Source organism: Callithrix jacchus, chromosome 8 (genome assembly GCF_049354715.1).
Source record: "Callithrix jacchus isolate 240 chromosome 8, calJac240_pri, whole genome shotgun sequence".
Classification (NCBI taxonomy): Eukaryota; Metazoa; Chordata; class Mammalia; order Primates; family Cebidae; genus Callithrix; species Callithrix jacchus.
In genome coordinates, this window is record NC_133509.1 from 80,574,602 (window position 1) to 80,591,811 (window position 17,210).

Below are 17,210 nucleotides of genomic sequence, written 5' to 3' on the forward strand. Positions count from 1 at the left end.
CTAGTGAGAACTCACTCTGTACACCCTCCAGTGCATTAATCTATTCATGAAGGATCCACTGCTATGACCCAAACACGTCCCATTAGGCCCCATTTCCAACATTGGAGATTAAGTTGCAATGTGAGGTTTGGAGGGGGAAAACACACAACCTGTAACACTGCTTTCAATTTATGTGCATTAAACTTTTGTTTAACTTTGGATATTTCTTGTTACTAATATGATTCACTGTATCTCTGGCTTACAAAAAGGTCTCCATTTCTTAAAAGTAAGTAAGTAGTTTGTAAACCATGCTGAATTTTTCAGTGGCAGTGGAAAAGTCTGTAAAACTTTGACCATATGCCAAATTGTACATTAGGTAGAGGAGCTTCCCTAATTTTTGTGTGTATGTATTTGAGAAATGAGAAGAGTAAAGCCCTTGAATTTACTCACTTTAAATTTTAGATGAGTCATCACCATGATATTCTTAGAAGTCTTTCAAGAAAGATGAGGTTGAGAGGGAAGAGTGGCCACTGAAAACAGGGCACAGGATTTTCAAGAGTAGCCACTGAAGAAAACTGAGAATCTCAGGAGAATTTAGAAAGGAATCACTTAAGGAAGGTAACCGGTGACACTATGAAGAGTAAGGACTCTCTATTGCTGAGTTCTGAAGAAGGCATGGAATGAACAAGTGAGAAAATCTTTGCTAATGTTTCAGAGTTATGGATTAAGGACAGACATAAATGAAACATTTGAAACATATGGAAAAGAAATTTTTTAAATAACTAAAGAGTAGAATGGCAATTCCGTATACTAATCACATTTTGTCCAAGCATTTCTTCTAATTGCATAAAGACTTTATTTTGGGAGTTAAATTTTCATAGTAAACTTTATTTTAAAAGTAAAAATAATGTTTCAAAATTTGACTCTATTGGTTCCAAAATTTAAAGTGGAAGGAACATTAAAAATTTTTTTTTAATCAAAGACTAGTTCAATTTCTTTTACTCAAACATACCAATTTCTAGGCAGAGTAACTAAATTTCTAAAATTTATCCAGAAAAAGAGTTAAATCAGACTAAACTTGGCTTCTTTTTCAAGTCCTGTCATTTGATGTAGAGTAAAAGTTGTGTAATACATGCTTTGGTATGAAAAGTCACATTTATTCTAAGTCATTTCTATTTACATGAGTGGAAACATTACTTAAAAATAGTTTGTAATATAAATCCCTTCATAATTGTTAATGATCAGTTAAAAGAGAAAGATTTTACATGTAACTGGAAAGAGTGTGCCTGCTAGAAATAGTTCAGATGTAAAAGGAAAGCTAATTTCTTCAGTAAAACATCCCACAGTTTGTTGCTTTGTACTACTAAGACTTGGTCTTCACAAAGATTAAGAGACAATATGATTCACTTTAAAAAGCCTTGGTATGGTAATTAGAAAATAGGTTCAATAAAGAGCTTTGACACCCACTAGCTAATTTCCTTGGGCAATTCACTCACTCTTTCTGGGTTTTCATCCTCTTAAACAGAGATACTAAAGTGGAATAAACATTTAAGATGATGATGATGATCCTAAGGATATTTCTGTAAAAATACATTGGCATCAGTACTGGCATGGAGAGGGGGGTAAAACGAGAAATTTCCTTAACACTTTGTAGAAACTTTGCATATTTAGGGTACCTTTCCAGAGTCAAAGATGAGAGGTACAGCTCAGAGGAGCAGTGTTTTAGATAGTCTCCCTTTAAATCCAGTTTCATGAAGAGAAAGACTGTCAGGAGTAGACACTCCTTTTTTCAGAACAGGAAAGGGAGAAAGAAAATGAAGGGACCTGCAGGTCTGCACAGCCGTGTCAGAAATTGTAAGTCTGTAAATGATACCGATGGCTTTAGTTTGTGACCAGGGAGCTGTTCTACTGAGCTCATGCAGGTATGCCTACACTGAACAGAGGGTGATGACCATATGTTAGCTCCTTTTTTCTAGCTGAATTGTTTCCAAGGCTTACTACCTTGGGATGTTGGGTCAGTTTTGTAGAGTTCAGTGATTATTCAACCCTCCAGGAATTATAAACACTTGAAGTCCTTAATGTCGTAGGGCCAATAAAGGTATCTGCAAATTTCCCTTCTGCCTCCAAACTGAACAGCTTTTCTGTAGGAAAAAATATCTTTTTCCTTATTCATCTGACTTTGATTTACTCTTTCACTGTTTGATGTTTTTCAGAGTTTTTGGGAAAATAGCCTGAAATTGACATTTACACAAGTCTCTAAATTTGGCATGCTGCCAAATTCAATTTAATAATCAGTTCTCCTTGTTCTCTGTGTAGCATTTGGCACTGATTATCTTTTCTCTCCTGAAATTTGTTCCTTTTCACTTCGAACATATTGTGCCTCCTGTTACTCTCCAACCTGTTTGAAGCATCTAGTCTCTTTCTTGTTTATTAAATCTTGGCAGTCCTCATGTTCCCTAGATATATCTGAGGTTTTTTTCTCAGCTTTTATTTACATATTTCAACTATAACCTCTTTAAAAAATGACTGCTAAATATATGTATCAAGTTTTCTTTGGATGAGTGATAATTGAATAATTAAAAATTAAATATATTTTGAAAATGATTTGAAACTTGACCAGAGAGTTACTGTTTACCATAACCTTGACCTCAAAGTAGCAACATTTTACTTTAAAATTTCAGAGCATCTTCTTTATGATGAGTGTGTGTTTTTTTTTCACAGCACAGAAATGTCCTTATTCTGAGTGTTATACTAAATTGTTTTGTGATTATTAAAGTAATAAATAGTACCTAAGCATGAAAATATCAAGATTAAAATGTGAACAACTATGAAATGAAAATTTGATTCTCTGACAGGCATTTCTAAAATCTTTATATGCATTGTGTAATTTATTTCTTATACTACAAATGAGATATTAATATTAGTTTCAATTTATTTTTGCAAAGGTAAGAGTGGGCGCTTGCCTCAGTTCACATAGCTCTTGCGAAGTAGTTATGGGATACAAACATGGATTTATCTGACTTCAGAGTCCAACTTCTGGGTCTCTTCCTTGTCGTAGGGATAACAATTACAAAAATTATGCATCTTGTTTTCCAGCCTCTCTTGTACATGCTATGCCATTATCTCTCTTGAACAAAAGCACCCTCCTCTGGATATATGAGGAGAAAAGGGGTTGTTTTATAACCATTTTTGGCTCATCCCAATGGCTCATGCACATCCATGCTGTTCCTAACATCACTGTAGCCTGGGTCTTCCTTCGTGGTGGCTGTCCTATGCCCTACTGCCAATACAAGGCAGTCCTTTATGAAGAAGGGAATTAAATAATAGCAATAATAGTAAAAACAAAATCTTATAACTTGTAGTCACTATATAAAAGAGTAAATGTTGCTGCATTCTATGCTGTTTAATATAAAACCTAACCCCCAGCTCTGCTTAAAATTAATGAACTCCCTATAAAACCTACCTTATCTGTTCTCCCCACATTCTCAGCAAAGTTCCCATGCGTCTCAAGCCTCCTGTTTTTCTTGTTAACCAGTTGCAAGGTCACAGGTCAGGGTAACATCCAAAAAATGCGTTTCTCAAAATGCTGTTTTTGAAATGTAATGTACATCACAAGACATGTTACAGATTGTTTTTTTGTTGTTGTTTTTTCTGGCTTCTGTAAACCTGTTAGCTGCTAGGTCATCCTGGATGTATAAAAAGTACCCCATTTTCTTTCTCCTTTGCTCAGCTTTCAGATACTAATCTGTCAAGCTGGTGACCACCTTAAAATCCTGCTGTTTCACCCATTGGTCTCGCTGGTCTGCTGAATATTCTGCAACAGAGGCACTCCCTTTCCTCTGCGAGGGCCTTGGAAGATGAAGTGGATATGAGGCAGCCACATTCCTATTTTCTGTTTGATCCTTCACTCCCATGCTACCATTAATAAAGAATGGAAAGACATGTTAAGGTTTACTGAGGAGCTGGAGATAATTAAAGGAAATACTACATTTAAAACTGCTAACTATGACTGTTTCCTTATTATAATGTCAAGTCACAGGAAGGGTAAACCCTTCTGAGAGCAATTTTCTCGTGGATTCATCTCAGTTTCTAGCCATGCTGCTCTACCGGTAGGCTTTTCTTTTAAAGAGGACCTTCCTCCTTAAGCCTCTGAGTCTCTACCCCCTCCCCACTTTGGGTAACCTTACCTTTTACCCACAGTAATGTGGCCATATGATCTGGTCTCTTTTCCCAATTCATGGTTGATGCCTAGGTTATCTGGGAAAGCCAGTACGTACCTGAGAGTATGTACCCTAAGCGTTACTTAGCCAGTGTAAATAATGCTATAGGAAACCAGCAGGACAGGCCAAGCTAGACTTTTGCACTTCAAATACAACAAAACAGTCTCGTTTTAGGCTTTGGCATTCTAATCCCAAGTTGAGTGAGTGCTATTGTTTTAATAATGTACCCAAAGTGCATGTGTTGGAAGCTGAATCCCCAGCACAATTTTGTTGAGAATTGGGGCCCTTGAAATGTAGTAGGTCATTAGAGCTCTACCCTCATGAACAAATTAATGCTGTTATTGCAAAAGTGGGTTTGTTATCACCAGAGTGGATTCCTGATGAAAGGATGGGTTCCCCGCACCCCCCAAACACTCTCTTGCCCTTTTGTCTTCCTCCATGGGATGACACAGTAAGAAGGCTGTCAGCAAGATGCCAGCCACTTGGGCTTGGATGTTCCAGGCTCCAGAACTGTCAGAAATAAATCTTCATTCCTTATGAATTAACCAGTCCTACATACTCTGTTATAGCCATAGTAAACTGATTAAGACAGCCCCCGAGCATGCTCCCTACTTATGTGAGATGAAAACATATCTCTTCGCTTCTTGTAGGCTTTGAGCAACTACTGAATAAAACATAGACATTCACATATACCTCCCACAGATAAGCATTAAATCGTAAAAACAGCACAGTGTGACTACATTCAACATTTTTCTTCACTTATTGTGAAGAATCTTTATAGGAGCGACCAGAATAGAATTACTATGAGCAACAGCAAAAAAGGAGTATAGAGATTTGGAACAAGGAGGAACTACTTACGCATAAATTGTTCTGTAGAACCTGATATGGTTAACAATAGAACATCATCATCTGCCACCTAATTAGAGAAATAGGAAATAAAAGATAATGATGCCATAGTAATTCTTTGGGAGTAAATTATTTCTAATGACTTTTCTTTTTTTGTAATGTTCTCTGAATGATTGCTGGTATTGGCTTTTATTTCAAGATACATGTTTCATATAAAATATATATTTTACAATTCCTAGTTTCAGGTCATTATTAAAATATTTAATTTTATGTAACTGTTTTGGAAATAAGAAATTTCTATTGACACTAATGAAGAGAAATGATTTGATGAGTGAATATAAATAGGAATATCTATGTAAATATAGATAGGAAGTTGTTATAAAAGGCAGGGGTGATATATTATCATTTTTTTCAAGGAAAAAGCCATGTCACATCATGTTCATGAGACTCTTACACTTAGAGTGTTAAAAAAAAGACAAGATAGCCATATTAATATAAATGAAAAACAAACAGGTGAAATTGATTAAATTGTGTTATTTTAATGATCTCTTTCTTACACCCAAAATTACCCAAAATATTATCCCAAATGTAATCAATGCAAAATTATTATATTTACATTGATTTATACCAAGTTTTCAAAATCCAGTGTATATTTTAGAGTTAAAGCATATATTAGTTTGGACTGACACACTGAGACACAGGGTTCAGGTAGAGTTGGTAGAGGCCGATGGGGATGAAGAAGATACTCAGGATCTGTGCTGTGCAGTACAGCAGTCCTTAGCCACATGCAGCTGTGAGCATTTGAGATGTGTTTAGTTCCAGTTGTTAATAGCTATCAAGATACGGTCATATCAGTTATATTTTGAAATGTCTTTTGGATATAAGAAGCATATTTTGAAACCATAAAATTAATTTTACTCATTTATTTTAGCTCATTTTAAGATGGCTACTAGAAGATTTTAAAACTTGAAATTTAAAATTACTATTGTGGCTTTCCTTTGTGGCTCATATTATATTTCTGTTGGACGGTGCTGCTCTGTATTTTTATTCTAGAGTTGACCTTATAGAAAACCTCTTACCTTAAAAAACAGCTTATGCATATCGAAAACTTGTGTCTTAACAGTAACAAATATTTTATCCCTCTGCATTTACTCAGTCTTATTCATAGAACAAAGAAATGCTTATTTATTTCTTAGCCTTTAAGTCAAATATAGGCACCAACTGGTCTTGGAAGTCTCAGTAGCTGGGGAAATCGGTTAATAGGATCAGAGAAAAGATTCCCAATAAATATGACTATAAAACAGTTCACACAACACAAATTGTTTTAGGAAAATTAAAAATGTTGTACTCTTAAAAATGTTTTGTTTTCCAATCATTTAAAATGTATTTGTCTATCTACTTTGTTTTTTAAAGACTGACCATTCAGTTTTACTTTTAAAACTGGTAGACATACTAAGTCATGCTGCAGACACTTGGTCACCACTATAAACCTCAACTGTTTATTTTCCCAACTCACTAAAGTGGTGAAGAAAACTACTTTTCAGCACCTGGCTGAAATGAATTTTATAAGGCCTGCCTATGTTCTTCTGTGGCATATCATTTAAACTGTCTTTATATTAGAAGGTCTTTTCTTCAGTTTAAGACATACCTTTCATGACCTTAAATAATTTTATGACTAAAGATAATTTATCCGTTTGATTGTTGAATTTCTGCTTTTATTTATCAAGATTGAGTGCTATCATTCCTTTTGAATACTAAATAACTAATTTGCTAAACATGTTTTACTCATTTCATTTCAATTAAGGTGTTTCATAAATACAATCAGATAATAATTGAGATATAATTACATTAATAAACAGAAACTTTATGTAAGGTATCAATGTGTTTTTTTTAAAACATACCTTTATAGCCACAAAATCCTTCTACTTGTTTTTAGACCTTAATTCCTATAGTAATATTTCTCAATGAGGGAGATACCAGCACTTGGGGCAGAACAATTTATCATTTTGTTGTACTTTCTTACACATTGCAGGACTGTTAGCCTCTCCTGTTCCTACTCATTAAATGACAGTAGCAAGTATCCAGTCACCCTCCCTTTCATTCACGAAGACAACTCCAACCCCCTGTAACACCACCATACATTTCCCAATACCAGCTGGTCAGTACCATTTCAATAAACCACCTTCCATAAAATCTTCGTCACCATTTCTCTTGTGGCCTTTAATCTATAGTTTACCTGGTAAAATACTATTAATCATCATAAAATACTATGCCTTACTCTGAAATACTATGAAAATACTGTGATAAACTGTCTTTCACTTTATCTACGTTTATTGCACACTGGCTGGGTGCCAGGCACTCTTCTAAGTGCTTTACCTGCAATAACTTGTTTATCCCTCACAGCAGTGCTGTAACTTACTACTATTTTCCTGGGTTGACAGAAAAGAAAACTGGAGACAAAAGATTCAAGCAATTTGTCCAATGTAATCAACTAGAAAGTAGCAGGGCCTCTGTTAAGTCAGGAAATCTGGATCCAGAGTCAGATTTTAAACACCCTCTTTAGTTATATATTCTTAAAATTAAGAAGAATTAAGAAAGAAACGTCTGAGCCCTATTACCTTTCCTTAAGATTCTACTAGAAATTTTACTTATACATACTCTTTAATATGGAGATTGTATATCATATTAACTTTTAATGTTACAAAACAGAGTGCAAAGCACAAAATTGATAGAAATGCCTCATTTCTAAAAATCAGATTCGAGTATTTGTTATGTTGTCCTCATCTCTCCATTCTAAATCCTGTACCAAGTCCCACTTATGTGTTTGTGGTGGGGGTAACACACTATAAGTAACATGTTATAAATATGCCTCTTTCCATTTAATGTGGGAGAAAAAAGATCACTTTTTAAAGTTACCATCCACAGTCAATGCAAAAATTGCAAGTCATTTTTTTATGTATTCATTTTTTCCTTTCATTGTTTTATATTGTAACAAAAGGGCCTTTCTATATGCTCAGCTATCTCTGAAATATAGTGTAATTTCAAATATAACTGTGGTTTGTGTTTTGTTAGGGAAATTTACTAAGCTTGCATTTAAATAAAGTGCATTGATTTATGTTGTAGAATAAAGCTCATTTGAATTTTGTAAAGCAAAACAGTTCTTTTAATATATGCACGAATTTAAAAATCTATATCCATGAGGCTGGGCATGGTGGCTCACACCTTGTAAACTCAGCACTTTGGGAGGCCAAAGCAGGCGGATCACCTGAGGTCAGGAGTTCAAGACCAGCCTGACCAACATGATGAAACCCCTTCTCTACTTAAAATACAAAACTTAGCCAGGCCTGGTGTGGGAAGATGCCTGTAATCCCAGCTACTTTGGAGGCTGAGCTAGGAGAATTGCTTGAACCTGGGAGGTGGAGGTTGCATTGAGCCAAGATTGTGCCACTGCACCCCAGCCTGGGTAACAAAGTGAGGCTCTGTCTCAAAAAAATAACATAAAATTGTAACTGTTTTTTTGGGGGTATTGATGAGGCACAGCTCCTCCCAGAGAATGTTGTAGTTTCTTGCTCCCCGCCCTCTTAAGGATAAGAGAATGGACCACTGCAGGTGCATGGTAAGCTCACAAAAGTAAATATCGGACCCAAGAAGTGTTGCAGAAAGGTGATTTTATTTAGGTAGAGAAAAGGAGAAAGAATAAGACTTCTACGGAGTGTGTGGAAGGGGATTCCAGAGGGGAAATCCAAGAGGGGAAACAGAGCTCCCACTACGTGGGAAGGGATCCCAGAGAGCTGGAAATGCAGTGTGGGTGAAGGAGCAGGGGACTTTATCCTGGGAGAAATTCCCACCTTCCCAAGTTCCTCTGGCCAATGAAAGGAGTTCCTTTAAACTTCCGCTGGGGTGATTGACTCCAGTTTCTTCCCCTACCCTGCGAAATTCAAACACAAACCATTAAATCTCGCGTATGGAGAGAGACAGGAGGGGGCATGGCGCTGGGAAATTCTTGCCCTTAAAACTACGCCCCCTTGTGGACCCAGTAAGAGAATACATTCCTTCAAAATCCGTATTCATGAATTTACTCTCTGTACCAATGGAATCAAAATTAGGATGTTTCTACCTAAGCAAGAGCAGCAACTGTGTACAAAGTGGCCCTATAAACCAGACAATGATCAGAATCTAAGTAAATGACACAGTTTATTTTTCAGGAAACATAATTATGAAATTTTAAAAATTTAATCTACATAGCTGCTATTTTGTTAGTTGTATTGCATCATATCTGCATGAATCATCATGTGAGAACTTTTCTTTGCAATTTGTATGTGGAAGAATTTCCTTTATCCTCAGATGACTGTACAATTCTTCCTCTTTGTTAATAATAATTTAACAACTTATTTTTACCCAGGCTGCAAGGAAGCACTGGACAAAATACAAATTATTCAAAGTGACCATGTTTATCTTAGCTACACCTGTGTTTGCTAGTGTATTCCATTTTAAAGTCACTTCAAAACATTTTTAGAAAAACAAGTTCGATAATACATATTCACAGGGACCCAACAGGATTTCTTACCAAAACGAGAAAGGGGGAAAGTGTGTGTGTGTGTGTGTGTGTGTGTGTGTGTGTGTGTGTGTGTGTTGGGGGGGTGGGGTTGGAGAGAAGGGAGGGAGAAAGGAATGAAGGAAGGAAGGCTGGATGAATGGACCTTCCAAAAATGTTAATTAACATCACTAAAATTTGGTGAGGTACCTTTTACATATGTGAAAAAACCTAATACATTAACTATGTCTTCTCCACCAATGTGTCTAACCAATCTGTTCCTTGGCCCCTTAACAGAGAAGAGTTCCTCTAGAAATGTGCTCATCCAGTGTTAATAAAGAAAAACAGCTGACTTGCCCTTAACTGAAGGGAAAGCAATTATCATTTAGTTCAGTGAATCAGCTAGTGTTACTCCCCACCTTCACCTCTATCAGCAACAAATCAAAATGTAATGCATGTTAAAGGCATCAGCAACACATTTGTTTTTGAATATCATATTGTTGAATCAGGCTCACTTTTAATGTCTTCCTGTGAAATGACAGACTACGTCCTCTGGAATGATTTATAAGAATGGTTAAGTCTCTATTGAAAAATCTCCCCAATGTTTAAATTACTGTCAACATTGAAATAACAGAAGAGCAGGTGCTGACACTACTTAAAAAATAAGTAAATGTGTGAGTCTGAAAAGAAATTTAAAGCATTTCCACATTTAAAATACTTGCATTGTTCTTTTCTTTCACTTGTTTCAAAAGGTAGTTAGAGTCTATTCCTCACAAATATTATGTTCATAATAAGAGCAAAGAGTTTTGTAGCCAATTAAAATACATGATCATACTAAAACAAATTTTCTACTTGAATGTGACGTTGCAGTAACAACTCAATGCTCAGTTAAGCAGAAAATCTAATTAACCATACTTCTTATTTCTACAGAATCCCACTTATTTTCACTTTTAATATTAAATGAATTTCATTATATTCTTTCTAGTAACTGCAGATAACTCTAATAGCTTTTTTCAGTTTAAGAAATAATTTTCTAAAGGTTTAATTACTCTTATTTGTGCTAGATTCATGTGAAATTAAATAGTTTTTTATATAATTATGGTTCTAAATTTTCAAACATGTTTATGAGGGTGTGTCCTCTGACCATCCATACTCTTCCATAAACCTCACAGTAGACGAGATAACACTGTTCCATACTTTAATAAAACCTGTTAACATTTCTCATGTTTAAATTTACTTGTTCTGTGATAGCTATTATCCATACTCTCTGAACTTCTTAAGGGGAAGAACCATGTCTTTCAATTTACCTACCAGATCTCCTACCCTATTATAGTACATGGTACACAGTGGCTGTTAAAAAATATTTACTGAAAAATTGAATTAAATCTGTTTAATGCATGAATTAATAAATGAAACTCTATTTTAAAGGCAGTGAATTTAAACTTTAATAATAAAGATGTGTGTAAAAGGAATAGATTGCTTCTGGATGAACTTCTTAAACAGTTAGAAAATGTTTTTATTTGCTAGAGAAGACAGCCAGGTAAAACATCACATTGAAAATGAGGCATATTTTGAAGTCCATGTATGATCTGGTACGGGAGTTTAAGTAAATTGTATTTATAACATAATTTTACCAATATATTTAATTAATAACTCCACTAATTACTAAAGCCTAGTCCTTTGATATTACTGTTATGAGTTTTATATTTTCATATGTCAGACATGGAACTACTGGAATAAACAACAGTGGAATATAAACTACTGGAATAAATGCCAGTGTCATAGCATTTCAAGATTTTATGTTTCTAGTATTCCTGAGAGATTTTTAATTCCCTTTAATGTGTTTGTGAATTTTCTGAAGACTTTGTTTTTATTGTTAGAGAATTCCTGGAGTGTTGCTTCACCAGCTGGAAACCTCTGTGACCAGTGGTAGCTTTGTCCAAGTTTTGCTCAGGCCCACTGGGCCCACTTGGCCTGGTAGACTGCACTTGGCTCATGCTACTGGTCTGAATCCAATGGCTGCCAAGAGTGAGTGAAGCAGTGAAAGGTTTATGAGCAAGTGAATATGGGGCTTGCTGACTGTGATGGAGTGGGCAGCTCCAAAAACCAGCCTGGGTGGCAGCTTTTTGCAAGGCTGTAGCTGGACTAGGTGTCCCACAAGCAGCTTACATAGCTGGCAACAGGGAACATAGTGACACCCGGAAGCTTGGAGATGCTGGAACCCACAGACACTGAAGAGGGTGTCACAGACTTGGCTTGGGGAGCTCCTAGGTCTAGGCTCCCCAGAGGGCCATAGCTCTCCTCTCCTTGTTGCCCACAGTGTGGTAAGCAAGGACAGGGGCACATTTCAGCCTTGTTTGTGTTACAGCTCTTTCGGCCCTGCCATTTGGTGGGTCCCTCTTGTCCCTCACCCAAGGAGAATGAGGTATACAGAAAGTGGGGGTGAGCAAGGTGAACAGGAGCTTTATTGAGAGTGAAGGCAGCTCAGAGGAGATTCACAGTGGGTAGCTCCTCTCTGCAGCCAGGGTGTCCTGATGAGCATTCAGGTTCTCAGCAGAGAAGAGATTCTGGAGTGGGTAGCTCCTTTCCAGAGTTGGTCACTCTGTCATCTCCTCAGCAGTTGCAGAGAGGAGACTGGAGGTGAGTAGCTCCTCTGCAGCTAGTCATCTCATCATCTCTCTGAGTCTGGTTGGGTTCAGGGTTTTTATTGGCATAAGAGGGGAGAAAGTTTATGATGATGGTCCATGGGCAGCCATGGATGGGCCCAGAAAAAGCACCATAAGTTTCTGCTCTAATCTGTGGAGTCAGTAGTTTGGCCCTCAGGCTTCAGGCCTTCCCCGGTTTGAAAGTGGGGCTGCAGCAGGGACCTGCCTCTTTGCACCCAGGAATCTGTCTTCTTCCTGCTGCTATTCATGGCACCCATGATGTTTCCTCTTGGCCAGCCACTTGTGCTTATTGGTACCCAAAGTCCAGAGGGGACCAAGACAGCACAGGGCTGGCATCTCAGCGCTGGCCTGAGCATGCACACACTCAACCAGGTTGTGACAGTGCCCTGGCTCAGACTCAATTTTACTTCCAGATCAGAGTGAGACCTAGGAGCAGGAAGAGGCCAGGGAGTGGGAGCAGGCGTTTCTGAGCCTGTGGGGCAAATGGGGGTATTCCTGGACCTCCAGGAGTGCAGAGATGTCTGGGAGCAGCTGTGGCCAGGAGGGTGGGGCTCCTGCCTGCTCCCAGCCCCCCAAGAGCACAGGAAGCCTAGGGGAACCTAAGGATCATGAAGCTCCAACCATACCAGCTCAGAAGGGGTCAGGGCTTCTACCTGTTCCACAGCTCCTGCAACAGCTGGTGTCATGGCAGTGGCAACTCTAGATGGGCCACCGCTCCCATCAGTATTGCAGGTGATTCAGGTTTAAAAAGTCACCTAACAAGTGTAAGCAGAGCAAGATGGCTGAATAAAAGACTCCAATTGTTCTCCTAGAAGGAACATAAAATTGAACTATTCACATAGGAAAGCACCTTTGTAAAAACCAAAAATCAGGTGTGCAATTACAGAACCCGATTTTAATATCATGTAAAAGGAAGCAGCACTGAAGAAGATGAGACAATCTTGGGTTGCTGACACAACTCCCCTATGCTTTCCCAGTGGTTGCCTGGTGTGGAGAGAGAATCTGTTTACACTGGGGAGAGAAGGCACAGTGTTTATGGGAATTTGCATTGTAACTCCATGCTACCATGTTTCAGCAGAAAGCAGCATGGGGAATAATTCAGGCAGTCCCACACAGGAAGCACAAAGAGGGGGGATTCCTCTCTGATCTACATGCTCTTATTGTGTATTGGCCTGCATGATCCTTGCAGTCCCATAGAAGGAGCCTGTGGACCAGAGGCGAATCACCCATTTCAGTGGTTAGAATCTGAATTCTGGCTGGCTTCACCACTGTGGTATAAAGCACTTTGCGTTTCTAAATAAACTTGAAAGGCATTCTAGGCCACAGCAACTGTAATTCCTGGGTAAGTCCTGGTGCTGTGCCAGACTCTGGGCAAGTGGACTTGGGGCGCATACTACCTATTGAGACACCAGCTAGGGTGACCAAGGGAGTAATGCTTGTGTTACCTTTTCCCCAACCCAAGACAGTGCAGTCCCCAGCTCCAGGAAAGAGCTCCTCCTTCTACTTGAGGAGAGGTGAAGGAAGAGAAAGGAGGACTTTGCCTTACAACTTGGGTACTGACTCAGCCACAGGAGAACACAGCACTAGGCAGAGATTTGAGGTCCAGATTCCAGGCCCTAGCTCTCATTAATACACACTCTGGGCCAGAAGGGAATCTGCTGTCTTAAAGGTAATGACCCAGTCCCAGCAGGATTCATCACCTGCGAACTAGAGAGTACTTGGATGCTTTGTGTCCGTTCTTCTTGGAACTGTTGAATAAACAATAATGGTCTCAGGCAGTTATCACAGTAGGTCTTGGGTGAGACCTAGAGATACACTGGCTTTAGGTGTGATCCAGGGAATTTCCATCCGTGGTGGCCCTAAAGAGAGTCCTTCTACTAAAGGAGAGGAGAGGGAAGAGTAAAGGGGATTTTGTCTTGCAGCTTGGGCACCAGCTAAGCCACGGTGGTCCAGCTAAGCAACAAGTAGGCTCCTGGGGTCCCCACTTCCAGGCCTTAGCTCAGAGGTCTCACTTCTGGACCCAGTTCAGGCCAAAGGGAAGGTGACCACCTTAAAGGGTGAGTTCCTGGCCTGGAAGCATTCACAGCAAGTTGAAGGAAGAGCCTTGGGTGTTGAGTGATCATCAGCCATAGCGAGGCACTAATCTCTGTGGGCCTAGGGCAGAGACTCCTGCTATGAGGCAAGGAGAGAGAAGAGTGGGAAAGACTTTGTCCTGTGGCTTGGGTGCCAGCTTAGCTGCAGTAGAATAGAGTACCCAATATATGCTAAGATTCCTGCCTCCTGGCCCTGGCTCCTGGATGGCATTCCAGGGCCTGCCATGGGCCAATGGGGAGATTGCCTCTAGTAAAAGTAAGACAGAAACCCGGAAGTTTGCTATAGGCTGACTGAAGAGTTCTTTGGCCTAGAATAAACATAAGTGTTAGCCAGGCAGTGGTCACCATGAGCCTTGGGCAAGGCACAGTGCTGTGATGGTCTTAGGTCTGAGCCACCACAGTCCCAATGGTGGTGACCACAGGGGTGCTTGTGTCACCCTTCCCCCTGCTCCAGGCAGGTCAGCATAGACAGAAAGAGAGTCTGCTTTCTTGGGAGAAAGTAAGGGAAGAGAAGAAGCATCTCTACCCAGTAATCGATGGAATTCTTCTGCATCTTTCCCAAGACCACCAAGCAGTACCTCCACGAGTTAGCAAAAGTCACAGTATTACAGGACTTGGGGTGCCTCCTAATGCACATGTGGCTGCAGTTACCAAAGATTTAGATTACAGAACTCATTGCCCTTTGAATACTTGGAAAACAGTTCCAAGAAGAATGGATACAAAGCAGCCAAGACTGTGAAGACTACATTAAATATTTAACTCTTTAATGCCCAACATTGACAAACATCTATCAGTATCAAGAGTATCCAGGAAAACTTGACCTCCACCAATGAATTAAATAAGGCACAAGTGACCAATTCTAGAGTGACTTTTCAGGTACAGGAATTTTCAGATGGAGAATTCAAAGTAACTGTTTTGATGAAGTTCGGTGAAATTCATGGTGTATTTCTGTGTTAACAGAGAAGGAGTTCAGAATCCTTTTGAATAAAGTTACTAATGATTGAAGTAATTAAAAAGAAGTAGCAATTCTGGAGATGAAGAATGCAATTGACATTAAGAATGCATAGATTCTGTCAAAGGAAGAAAGAATTAGTGAACTTGAAGAAAGACTATTTGAAAATACACAGTCAAAGCATACAAAAGAAAAAAGAATAAAAAAGAACAAAGCATGCCTAGAAGATCAATAAAATACCCTGAAAAGGACAAACCTAAGAGGCACTGGCTTTAAAGAGGAGGTAGAGAGAGATTGGGGTAGAAAATATATTCTAAGGGATGACAGAACTGTTCAAACCCAGAGAATGATATCAATATTCAAGTTCAGGAGGATTTCAGAACACAACCAGACTTAACCCCCCAACAGACAGCCTTGATAGGATTTCGCTGTGTCCCCATTCAAATCTCATCTTGAACTGTAATTCCCATAATCTCCACATTTCGTGAGGGACTTGCTGGAAGGTAATGGAATCATAAGGGCAGTCACCCCCATCCTGCTGTTCATATGATAGTGAGTTTTCATGAGATCTGATGTTTTTTTTAAATGGGATTTTCCCCCTTTGGCTCATTCTTCTTGCTGCCACCATGTCAAAAAGCATGTGTTTACTTCCCCTTCTGCTATGAATGTAAGTTTCCTGAGGCCTCTCCAGCCATGCTGAATTGTGAGTGAATTAAACCTCTTCCTTTTCTAAATTACCCAGACTTGGGCATGTCTTTATTAGCAGCATGAGAATGAACTAACATAGTAAATTGGCACAAGGAGTGAGGCACTGCTGCTGTAAAGATCTCCACAAATGTGGAAGCAACTTTGCGACTAGGTAACAGGCAGTAGTTGGAACAGTTTGGAGGGCTCAGAAGAATATAGGCAAATGTAGGAAAGTTTGGAACTGCCTAGAGACTTGTTAAATGTCTTTGACCAAAATGCTGATAATGATATGAACAATGAAATTCAGGCTGTGGAGGTCTCAGACGGAAATGAGGAACTTGTTGGGAACTGGAGTAAAGGTCACAGATCCTGGTGGCGTTTTGCTGCAGCCCTAGAGATCTGTGGATCTTTAAATGTGAGAGAGATGATTTAGGGTATCTGTCAGAAGGAATATCTAAGCAGCAAAGCATTCAAGAGGTTGCAGAGCATAAAAGATTAGAAAAATTGCAGCCTGAAAATGCAATAGAAAATAAAAAATCAGTTTTGGGGGAAAAATTCAAGCCTACTGCATAAATTTGCATAAGTAACAAGGGGCTGAATGTTAATCACCAATACAATGAGGGAAATGCATTCAGGGCAGGTCAGAGAGTTTTGCAGCAGCCCCTCGCATCACAGGCTGGGAGTTCTAGGAAGAATAGTTTCCTGGTCTGGATCCAGGACTTACCTGCAGTGTGCAGCTTAAGGACTTGGTGCCCTGCATCTCAGCCATGTCTAAAAAGGGTCAATGTACAGCTTGGACTCTGGCTTTGGAGGGTAGAAGATCCAACCCTTGGCAGCTGTCATATGGTGACGAGTCTGTGGGTGCACAGATGTCAAGAATTGAGGTTTGGGAACCTTACCTACATTTCAGAGAATGTATGGAAATGCCTGGATGTTCAGGCAAAAGTGTCCTGCAGGGGTGGTGCCCTCATGGAGAACCACTGCTAGGGCAGCATAGAAGAGAAATGTGGGGTTGGAGCCCCCCATACAGAGTTGTCACTGGGACATTACTTAGCGGGGCTGAGAGAAGAGAGCCATTATTCTCCAGACCCCAGAATGGTAGATCCGTCAACAGCTTGCACTGTGCACCTGGAAGAGCTGCAGGTACTAAATGCCAGCCAGTGAAAGCAGCCAGGAGGGGGGGCTATACCCTGCAAAGCTACAGGTGGAGCTTCTCAAGGCCATGGGAGCCCA